General features: G+C 39.5%; 1 non-coding gene across 1 annotated transcript; it reads right to left on the bottom strand.

Moving 5' to 3' along the window:
* Positions 1–8,632: 8,632 nt before the first annotated feature.
* LOC140870174 (small nucleolar RNA R71) lies at positions 8,633–8,739 on the bottom strand. The gene has a single exon (XR_012147148.1). It is a non-coding gene; the product is annotated as a small nucleolar RNA R71 (small nucleolar RNA).
* Between the last annotated feature and the right edge of the window lie 3,297 nt (positions 8,740–12,036).

Raw genomic sequence — 12,036 nt, 5'->3', positions numbered from 1 at the left:
GAGACTCTATATGCTAGTGCTGTGCTTTGACTCGTTTACCGACTCTATGGGGGTCATCAGGTGTCGAGATTGGGTACAGTTACGACACATATAGGAGTCAATGCATTGTTGTCAAGGATTCACCACATACTTGCGAGTGTGGATATCCTATGCGATCTGAGGAGATATTAGTGTGACAAATCTCTGGCCAGAGTACTTGATGTGATTTAAGAAATGGTTTCTTAGTAGCACATGCGATGTCACTAATTTGATCTTCAAGATGTATTGCATAGTTATCGAATCTTGAGCGACTCTCGATATACCAATGGTTGTTGATTCGATCGGGATATTTGGATGAAGGGACCGTACTGTACGCTAACCAAAATCTACTGGTTCTTGTAGGCACTATCAGTGATACCTAGGGAATCATGGGGCGATGTTGCTAGGCGCTTTACCATGATTCGTTGGGCAAGTCGGAAAGTGTTGTTCCGAGTCACAAGGAGTTGTGAGCCCACGGCTAGCTGTATCCCTGAACCATTGAGGGTCACACAGTGTAATGGAGTTTTAATCCCCGTTGAGATAGTTAAATTTAAAGAGTTAAATTTAATGAACTAAGGAGTTGGACTTCTTAAATAAGAGTAAGGGAGTAGGATTTCCTAAAATGACATAGGGATGGACATTTTTGGAAACCACTGAATTCGGATTCAGGAAAATTTATTTGACTTTAAAATGTGCAGAAATGGTTTCTGTGCACATTGGTGAAATCGGTTCATCAATCGGAGTCACGATGAATTTTATATTAATTTCTGAACGAGCGGGCTTTGCTTGTCGGGCCTCAACTTATGACTAATGGGCCCTAAGGTGTTAGTGGCCTGCATTATAAATAAGTTATTCCAGTACAGAAATTACACACAACAGGTCATTATTTTTGAGAGCAAAAAATTTCGAACCCTAGCCCCTCTCTCATAAAGTTTCGGCCGAACACTCCCACTCTGTCAGAGAAAATTTCGGTCTGTGATTTTGAATCGCAGTCAGGAATAACGAATCAGATTCGTTTAATCTCTTCGCAGAAAACTTCTGATAGATTTTCTAGTGCAATCTATCAGAGGGATTTAAACCCCATTCGTGGACCTGATTGAAGGAGTTCATCAGTTCCTGGGAGATACAAGAAGCGCAGAGAAATCTGTGTGGTGTCCAATAATCTCGCTTCGAGATTGAAGGTAAAATTTAATTAATTGTTATTTGAATTTTACACACACAATAATTTAATCATTGAATGGTTGATACCCACACCATGGAATTGTTCCATGATAAAATTTTAAACTTCCGCTGCACCGGGTATCAATCGTGATTGATCTGATCGCCAGTTTTCCAATAGGGATGACACCTTTTGAGGCGTTGTACGGACGACGTTGCCGTACTCCACTTTTCTGGGAAGAAGTGGGGAGAGACAGGCTGAGGGACCAGAGTTAATCCAGCAGGCAACGGATATTGTTGATCAGATCAAGAAACGGATTAAAACTACACAGGATCATCAGGCCAGCTATGCTAATACTAAGCGTAGGCCTCTGTAGTTTGATGTTGGGGAGAAAGTTTTTCTGAGAGTGTCACCTTTCCGTAGGATCTCATATTTGGCCTTAAGGGCAAGTTTTCTCCAAGATTTATCGGTCCATTCGAGATCTTGGAAAGCATTGGTGAGTTGGATTATCGGTTAGCCTTGCCACCGTATCTGTCCAGTATTCACGACGTGTTCCACGTATCTTTGTTGCGATGGTATATGGCGGATGAGTCTCATATTCTGCAGCCGTCTGATGTTCAGGTAGATAAGGATTTGACCTATGTCGAGAGACCTATTCGTATCCTGGATCATAAGGATAAGGTCTTGCGGAATAAAGTCATTCCTCTGGTTTTAGTTCAGTGGCAGCGTCGAGGCACTAAGGAAGCTACTTGGGAGCTTGAGTGCAGGATGCATGCAGAACAACCCGAGTTATTATGATTTCAGTTATGAGTTGTATTCAGTTGTAAACTCAGTAATGTTTGATTTGAATAAAAGAAAGTTTCTGCACCTTGTTGCGTTTTCAGTACTTAAGATCGGATTTCTAGGACGAAATATCTTAAGTGGGGGAGAATGTAGTAGCCCGTAACCAATTAAAGAGATTAAGGAACTAATCGCATTTGCTAAACCCGAGTTCAAACGATCCGAAGTGGAGGATCAGAGGCTCCGAGGCGCAGTTCGGAGGATCCGAAGAGGGTTCGGACGCTCCGAACGTGCTGCTGAAAGACGTCATGGATGATGTCATTGTTCTGACGTAAGCAATGACTTATTAACGGGTTCGGATGACCCAAAGTCCAGTTCGGATGGCCCGAACGTGTTTGGATGGCCCGAAGCTAGTTCGGATGGCCCGAACTCCGTCTATAAATAGGAGGGCCGAGATTCATTTTCAGTCGCACCATTCACCTCCTCTCTCTTGATTCCTTAGCCTTCTAACTCAGATCTAGGGAATTCTAGGCTTCCTTTCGGAAATCTGGAAGCAGCAGTGCGATCCCGGCGTCGTAGAGGAGCTGTGGCCTAGTTTTGAGGCAAGCGACAGCAAAGGGCTGACGACGGACGCAGGTATATCTTTGAGATCCTAAAAATATTTAGGAGTATGCAATAGCTTAGTTAAGGCTTTTAGAGCACTATAATGATAGTAGTATCATTTAGATGTGTAGGCGAACTTTATGCGTGGATCTAGAGCTGGTAGTGCTTGCCTAGTATTTGAGGTACGAAAGTACTGTTCGAGATATCCTGACTGAGTATGCATGTATTATGTGATTGCATGGTTTATATGACATGATATTATGTTGCATTCATGTGCATCTTGAGTTATCTCCTTTGAGATGTGTGTTAGTAGGGTTTTACCCTATCTTGTTAGTGGATGGACTTCCATCGATATGGGTTCGGAGTATCCACTGGTTTTCGGTATGAGAGCCACCTCCTGAAGCGACGGCACAACGTGGTACATACCAGTGCCCGGTCTGTCTCTGTTATCTATTCCTTGACCTCGAGTTATAGGGAGTTCACTTTGCATGCATGTTTACTCCTACTCTCGTGCTGAGCGTTTTATGCTCACGTCTCGTACTTTGGGTTTCTGGACACCCCATTCCATGGGGCAGGTTTGAGACTCGATGAGGCTAGAGGTTCCAAGAGGGGCTAGTCAGTGGATGGCCAGCTGGAGCTTCGTCTAGGGTTTTATTTCTGTTGTATTGGGTTGATACAGCTTTCGATTTGGTTGTATAAATATTTGGGTATTTGCAGATTCCTTTCATTGGGATTGTTTAATGATTTATGTTTCCGCAGTTAAATTCTAATTTCTGTTTAATTAAGTTAATTGCATGCCTAAGTTCTGTTTAGTAGGTGATCTCGGTAAGGGTCACTACAAAAACAATCATCGATAAATAAATGAGCCAAGAAAGTAAACTTTTTTTTTAAAAAAAGGAAAAAAAACAGTGTCTCTCTCGAAAAAGAAAATATCATTTCAAACTCGGTCTTAGACATATATCAATTCTAAAAAAATTATCGTGGTTTAAAAATACATGCAATAAAATAAATTTGACAAAAAAAGCATGCTTCAAAAATTAACCGAGTTCTAAAAGTTATTCGACTTCTAAATCGACGCCTCACATCTATCATTCGATCCATAGCTAACCACGCCGACTCTGACTAGCTCCTGCTGATGGGGATCGGTTAACTCGTGCCCGGAAACGCAGCGGATATTTTAAAATTTTAACAAAAGAGATCCGATCACTTTTGTAGCATTGAAAAATCAAAACAACCATAGGGTGTTTAGAATTTTTACCTATCAATCTTAAAGATTGATTTATGGCTCCAAACAAGTTGATAATCAACTAGGCTCTTGAAACGGTAGATACAATCTACAAGCTTTCAAGAGCACACCTTGCTCAAAATGGATTCTATACTTCGAGCCTCCGAATTAGGTCCACGACTAGACGATCTAGATCCGCTCTAAATATGCACTAGAATATTTAGAGAATTTAGCATTGAGATTTTCCTTTTCTTTCTCCCTCAAAAATGAAAAGAAAACATGGAGAAAAACTTGCTCAAGTGTTCGGCCACTTCAAGTGAAGTATGGAATGGAATATTGTGTGTGTATATTATATTCTAGGTCAAAAGCACACAAGAGGTCATGCATGGGTAATGAAAACATGCATGGAAATTGTGCCACTCAACACACCCCTTCACATTCCATCATACACACACATATATATATATATACACGTCCATATATATATATATATATATATATATATACATATATACATATATATAGTTAAAAGGTATTTTAACTTATTTTAATTAATCATTAAACCTAAACCCATTTAAGTTTAATCAATTAATTAAATTCAACTTGAACTCATTCAAGTACACTAGTAACAATAATTATATAACACTATTTTATTTGAGCTCTACAAAACTCAATAGTGTTTAATTATTTGTACATTAAAATGTCAACTAGTGTTCAATCAACACTTGAATTAATTAAATAAGTTCAAAATAATAATAGTTTAGAAAATCACCATTTTCATAAACTAATTATTTTAAGTCAACTTTTAATCTTGGAACACATTCACAAATTAAAAGTTACTTATTTCATTTGTTCTCCAATATAGAAGTCAAACTACTAATTTATTTTACTTATAAACTCCTTTATAAGTTGTTCAACACATTGAACTTATTTCAATCTCAACGGGATCTAGAAAGCTAGTACTTGTGTGACCCTCAATGGTTCACTGATACAACTAGTAGTGGGTTCACATCTCCATGTGATTCGGTATCAACAAGCCCCTTATTTGAGCATACCCTAAATAGCTCCATTCTATATCCAAGAACCAATCAATTATGGTTAACGTACAGTACGGTCCCTTCAAATCATATATCCCGACCGATTCGACAATCATTGGTTTATCGAGAGTTGTCATTGAATCGATAACTATGTGTCAGGCCGTAGTTGCATCGAAGGTGTAATTCAAGAAACCCCTTTCTTAATTTCCACCTAATCTGATCAGATATTTCAAGCTACGTATGCATGAGATAACATAGGATATCCATAGCCGTAGGTAAGCGATGAATCCCCGACTACAATGCATTGACTCCTATATGTTTCGTCACAAAACCCAACATTGCCACCTGATGACCCCGGAAGAGTCGGTAAACAAGTCAAAGTGAAGCACTAGCATATAGAGTCTCCATGTTGTCCCGGGTCATAAGGACTAATGGTGTACAACCATAAACTAGGACTTCTCCACTCGATAATTGATAACCACTTGGAAAGTCCTTTAGGGATGGTTGTTCAGTGCACTCTACAAGGAACACATATTTTCATGCTTGGACATCTCCATGTACCCTAGCATGAAACATGGTACTCACATCGCAAATACTAGTCTCAAGCTCGAGCGGCCCTTATCCTTATTTATGGCGGCTGAATCGAATAGGAACAGTTTAGAATATACAGTATTTCAAATATGAGTTTCATGATAGTCATCACATGACCATCTCATATTCTTTCTAATATTTTTATATTCAAGGGCTTTATCTATGCAGCTAGCATGGACATAAAGATAAAGATTTGCCAAATTAAATAATGTAAAATATTATTAAAATAAAGATTGTCATACAAGAGTTCTCTCAAGGACCATTGTCCAACACAATTGGCTCGACGGGCACCTACTCTAACAATCTTCCACTTGCACTAGAGCCAAATACCCATATTCTTCAAACCCATTGATTCGCGATGCTTTTCGAACAATGGTCCTGGTAAAGGCTTAGTTAGTGGATCAGCAACATTATCTGCGGAGGCGACTCTGTCTAACAAGACATCTCCTCGTTCCACAATTTCCCGGATGATGTGGTATTTTCTCAGTACATGTTTGGATTTCTGATGAGACCTTGGTTCTTTTGCCTGAGCAACGGCACCAGTTTTGTCGCAGTACACCGGGACTGAATCAACTCCATTAGGAATAACGCCCAACTCTTGGACGAAATTCCTAATCCAAACAGCTTCCTTTGCAGCATCTGATGCAGCAATATATTCTGCCTCAGTGTTTGAATCCGCAGTGCTGTTTTGCTTGGAACTCTTCCAAATACAGCAGCACCATTGATCATGAATACAAAACCGGAAGTTGACTTTGAATCATCAACATCGCTTTGGAAGCTAGAGTCGGTATAGCCTTACAATTTTAGTTCTCCACCCCCATAAACCAAGAACATATTCTTAGTCCTTCTCAAATTCTTGAGAATGTCTTTCACAGCTTTCCAGTGTGGAAGACCAGAGTTCGATTGATATCTACTTGTAACACTAAGTGAAAAGGCCACGTCAGGACGTGTAGATATCATTGCATACATGATACTACCAATTGCAGATGCATATGGAATGCGTGTAATCGCCTCTATCTCTGCATCATTCTTGGGAGACATAGACTTGGATAGAGACACGCCATGACACATTGGTAGATGTCCTCTCTTAGACTAATACATCGAGAACCTCTTCACAATGGTATCAATGTATGTGGACTGGGTGAGACCAAGCAATCTTTTTGATAGGAGTCATTTTTATGTGTTATTTTGCTGTGTTTTGCGTTTGTTTCGTTTCGTTTCGTTTGCGTTGTGTCTGTTATTTTTCATTCTTGTTTCATTTGTTGCTGTTTTGTTTTTGTTGTCACTCCTCTGGTTTATTTATTTATATGTCAGGAAATCACCAAGAAATGCTGATACTTGGTGAGAAGGTGGTGCACAGTAGAGGCCATGAAGATAGCACAAGAAGAAAGGCAACATTTTGGAAAAACAAGCAGGGCGCGCGGGCTGCCATTATCTACCGCGCGGGCGCACACATGGTTTAGGAAAACAGTAGCCTGGAGCATCAGGAGGCACCCGCGCTGCAATTTTCTACCGCGCGGGCGCAATCACAAAGGAGCAAAACAGTATATGAGGAATTTTCAGGCGCCCGCGCGGTCAATTTCTACCGCTCGGGCGCGACGCGCAGATTTATTGATTTTATATTTTTTTAAAGAGTTTATTTTGGGAAGGATTCTTGGGGTCTATAAATAAAATTCTTTCCTTAGTTTTTGAGGGTTAGACAGACGCACATCAGGAGGCAGACGACGGCTGAACACTCGAGAATTTCTTTTCTCCGTTGGGAGTTTTTCTTTTCTTCTCTTCTGAGTTTTTATGTTAAACACTTTTGTGATTGAATTTTTGTAATGAATTCTAGTAGCTAAACTTTTATTTTGTTGGACTCGAGGGGATCCTAACCCCAAAACACTGTAGTGTGATTGAATCACCCGACGTATTGGGAATTGATTTATGTTTATAATTGATTTTATGATGTTTTTCTTCCTATGTTGATGATTAGCTACCCTGAACATAGATTCGTAAATTTTGAATTGATGTCGAGAGATAGGTTTATAATTAGGACGAATGATAGAATCCATGGACTTAAAATATGCAAAGAGATATGGTATTTAGTACATGTTGATAGCCATAGACCACCAGGTTGAAAGTTGTAGAATTCATAGAACGCAAAGCAATCAGTCGTGATAAATAATTAGAGAAATTTAATTATTTCACTAATTTGATTAGTTTTGCATCACCTCGAGAGAGAATGTCAATGTTACAGGAACTTCTGTCGAATTTATAAAGATGAATTAAGTTCCAATCGTCCAGTTCAATTAGGGGAAAGGTGAACCGAAATTCCAATAAAATCATTTTGAATTTTTATTATTCATTCTGAGAATTGTTTACTTTGTTGTGAAACCTTTATTTATTTACGTTGAGTTCTTATTTTTAAATGTTAGATAATTCACAAATCAATTTTTCGATACTTTGTGTAGTGGAAAGTTGAAAAGACAAATTGTTTTCGTTAGTCCCTGAGGAAGATACTCGTACTCAGTACACTATATTATTACTTGAATCGTGCACTTGCGATTTATTCGAGCTTTAATTGATAGACTTATTTGAAGTGATTTTATGTGGTAGTATTTGCTCGATCAAATTTTTGGCGCCGTTGCCGGGGACTAAATAGATTTTAATTTGTTTGATTTGATTTTTCTCTATTGCAATTTTAATCGCTCTTTTCCATCTGTGGACTGCAGGATTCTCTTTTAGTACATGCAACATTCACCTGAGGGACTATTGCCTCTTGATCCAGAAATCGACAGAACCTTTCACAGAAGAAGAAGGCAACAGCAGCAAGAAATGGAAGAAGAACACGAACAAGAACCACCAGTTTACAGATCCATGATGGATCTTGCCTTACCAATCATTGAAGGTTCTAGACCAAGCATCATCCGGCCAACTGTAGCAGCTAATCACTTTGAGATAAAGCAGACCATTCTTTAAATGATTCAGAACACACTTCAATTTGGTGGGAGTGTCATCGATGAACCATATGTACACATCACAAATTTTTTGGAAATTTGTGACACATTCAAAATAAAGGGAGTTTCAGATGACGCTATTCGTTTGCGTTTATTCCCTTTTTCACTGCGAGACAAATCGAAAGCATGGCTGACGAATTTACCTGCAGGTTCGATCATAACTTGGGATGATCTGGTGAAAGCTTTCCTCACCAAATACCTTCCACCATCTAAGTCAATGAAGATGAGAGCTGATATCACAACTTTTTCCCAAGGAGAACAGAAAACGTTATATGAAGCATGGGAGCGCTACAAAGATCTACTGCGAAGATGTCCACACCACCAATTACCAGAGGGTCTTGTGGTACAAACTTTTTACTATGGTCTTACTCACTCAAATCGTACCATGTTAGATGCAGCTGCAGGTGGAAATATTCAGCGAAAATCGTCAGAGGATGGCTTTGAATTAATCGAGGAAATGGCATCTAGTAGCTATAATCCTCAATCTGAAAGGGGTGCAGCCCGAAAATCTTTTGGAATTCATCAAATTGATGCATTCACATCAGTGGCTGCTCAACTTGAAGTCATGAACAAAAGGATAGAGGAGCTAAGCATGGGAAACTCTGTGATGCGAGTACAGGAAGTGTGGTGGGAAAAATGTGGTGCAGAGCATTTCACGAAAGACTGTCAAACATTCTCTCAACCAAAGGGAGTTATGGCAAGTCACATGGGGAATCAAAATCACCCAAGGAATGACCCATTTTCGAACTCATATAATCCAGGGTGGAGACAGCATCCGAATTTTTCGTGGGGTGGACAGAATAATAAGTCGTATGGAAATCAGAACTACAGCAGGCCGCCTCAAGAGGAAAAATCAAGCTTGGAGCAGATGATGCAGAAATTTATATCATCTACTGAAACCCGTATGCAGAATCAAGATGCATCAATAAAGAATCTGGAGAATCAAATAGGTCAATTGGCCAAATCAATTTCCAGCAGAGATCAGGGTACTTTGCCAAGTGACACTGAGAAGAATCCGAAGGAACATGTGAAATCAATTGAATTAAGGAGTGGAAAAACAGTCGAGTCTGAACCACAGAGCAAGAAAGATCCAGAAAAGGTTACATCAGAAAAAAATTCAGGTAAGTCGTCTAACTCAACACCCCCACCCACTTCACAATCAAAAATTGTTGTGCCACCACCTTTTCCTGCAGCTCTTAAGAAAGCCAAGCTAGACTCTCAGTTTGGTAAATTTTTAGAAGTGTTCAAGAAATTGAACATCAATATACCCTTCGCTGATGCACTGATGCAAATGCCAAGTTATGCGAAATTCTTGAAGGAGATCCTCTCGAACAAGAGGAAATTGGAGGAGCATGCGATGATAATTCTGACAAAAAATTGCTCAGCACTGATGCAGAACAAAATCCCACAAAAGCAAAAGGATCCAGGGAGTTTCTCTATCCCTTGTGTCATTAATGATGTTCAGTTTCATAAGGCTTTGTGTGATTTGGGTGCGAGTATAAATTTAATGTCTTACTCTGTTTTCAGGAAACTGAGCTTGGGAGAACCAAAGTCCACCAGAATGTCTTTACAATTGGCGGACAAGTCCATCAAATATCCACGAGGGATAATCGAGGATGTGCTTGTAAAAGTGGACAAATTCATCTTCCCCGTGGACTTCTTGGTTTAATATATGGAAGAAGACTTGGACATGCCACTCATCTTGGGTAGACCTTTCCTGGCAACATGAAAGGAACTAATAGATGTCCAGAAGGGAGAGTTTCTTTTGAGAGTGGGAGAAGAGAAAATTTCGTTTGATGTTTTTAATGCTTTAAAATTTTCTCAGAATAATGAAGAATGTTTTCAACTAGATGTAGTGGATTCACTGTTATTTGATTATGTGCAGGATACTTTTCAGAAACCATTAGAAACTGCACTTATATCTGAGCATGTGGACGATTTCAGTGATGAAATTGAAGAGATGACTGCATACTTGAATGACAACCAGTCATGGAGAAGAGGTGGAAAGCTTAGACTTGAAGATCTTGGCGACCGGAAGGATCTAGTCCTTCAGAAACAAAGCATTGAGGAACCACCCACTGTGGAATTGAAACCATTACCCATTCATCTTAAATACATGTTTTTAGGTGAGAACGATAAGTTACCTATCATAATATCTTCTTCTTTGACAGGTGAGATGGAGGACAAACTAATGGAGGTGCTTAAGAAACACAAGAGTGTGTTTGCTTGGAAAGTGGCGGATATCAAAGGAATAAATCCATCCATATGCATGCACAAGATCTTAATGGAAGAGAGAATCAACCCATTAGTCCAACCACAGAGGAGACTAAACCCAAAATGCAGGAAGTTGTGAAAGCTGAGACGATCAAACTGTTGGACGCAGGTATCATTTATCCTATTTCTGATAGTCCATGGGTGAGTCCAGTGCAGTGTGTACCAAAGAAAGGGGGGATAACTGTCATAAAGAATGAGAATAATGAATTAATACCTACTAGGACAGTTACGGGTTGGCGTGTGTGCATAGATTATAAAAAATTAAATGACGCAACCCGTAAGGATCATTTCCCCCTCCCGTTCATTGATCAAATGCTAGAAAGATTGGCTGGGTATAAATTTTACTTCTTTTTGGATGGGTACTCAGGATACAATCAAATAGCGATTGCACCTGAAGACCAGGATAAAACGACTTTTACCTGCCCATATGGTACGTTTGCCTACAGACGTATGCCTTTCGGATTATGTAACGCTCCTGCTACTTTTCAGAGATGCATGACTGCTATTTTTCATGATATGGTCGAATTTTTTTTAGAAATTTTCATGGATGATTGTTCTATTTTCGGTCAATCTTTTGATGCATGTCTGCATAACTTGAATTCTGTGTTGATGAGATGCGAGGAGACCAATTTGGTGCTTAACTGGGAGAAGTGTCATTTCATGGTGACAAAAGGTATAGTGTTGGGTCACAGAATTTCTGAACAGGGGATCGAGGTTGACAAGGCTAAGGTGCACGTTATTAAAAATCTGCCTCCACCCACGACAGTAAAGGGAGTTAGAAGTTTCTTAGGACATGCTGGTTTTTATAGGCGATTTATTAAAGACTTTTCAAAAATTGCCAAACCTCTGTCTTCTTTACTAATGAAAGATGCCCCTTTTGATTTTGATTCGAATTGTTTACAGGCCTTCGAGGTGTTGAGAGAAAGACTGGTGACTGCACCAGTATTGACATCGCCGAACTGGGAGCTTCCATTTGAGGTAATGTGCGATGCCAGTGATTCTGCGGTTGGTGCGGTACTTGGCCAACGAATAGACAAGGTATTACGAACCATTTACTACGCTAGTAAGACTCTTAATGAAGCTCAGCTAAATTATGTCACCACTGAAAAAGAGTTGTTAGCGGTAGTATTTTCACTAGACAAATTTCATTCGTACCTTGTGCTTTAAAAAATCACAGTTTACACAGATCACTCTGCTATTAAGCACTTGTTGGCAAAGAAACATGCGAAACCTAGACTGATTAGGTGGATCCTACTTTTGCAAGAATTTGATTTAGAGATTAGGGATAAGAAGGGTGTCGAAAACGTAGTAGCTGATCATCTTTCTAGATTAGAATGCATTACTGATGAG

This window comes from Henckelia pumila, chromosome 4 (assembly GCF_033568475.1).
Source record: "Henckelia pumila isolate YLH828 chromosome 4, ASM3356847v2, whole genome shotgun sequence".
NCBI classification, from domain to species: Eukaryota; Viridiplantae; Streptophyta; class Magnoliopsida; order Lamiales; family Gesneriaceae; genus Henckelia; species Henckelia pumila.
The sequence above is the reverse complement of the archived record's forward strand: the minus strand, read 5'-3'. Positions and strand labels throughout refer to the sequence as shown.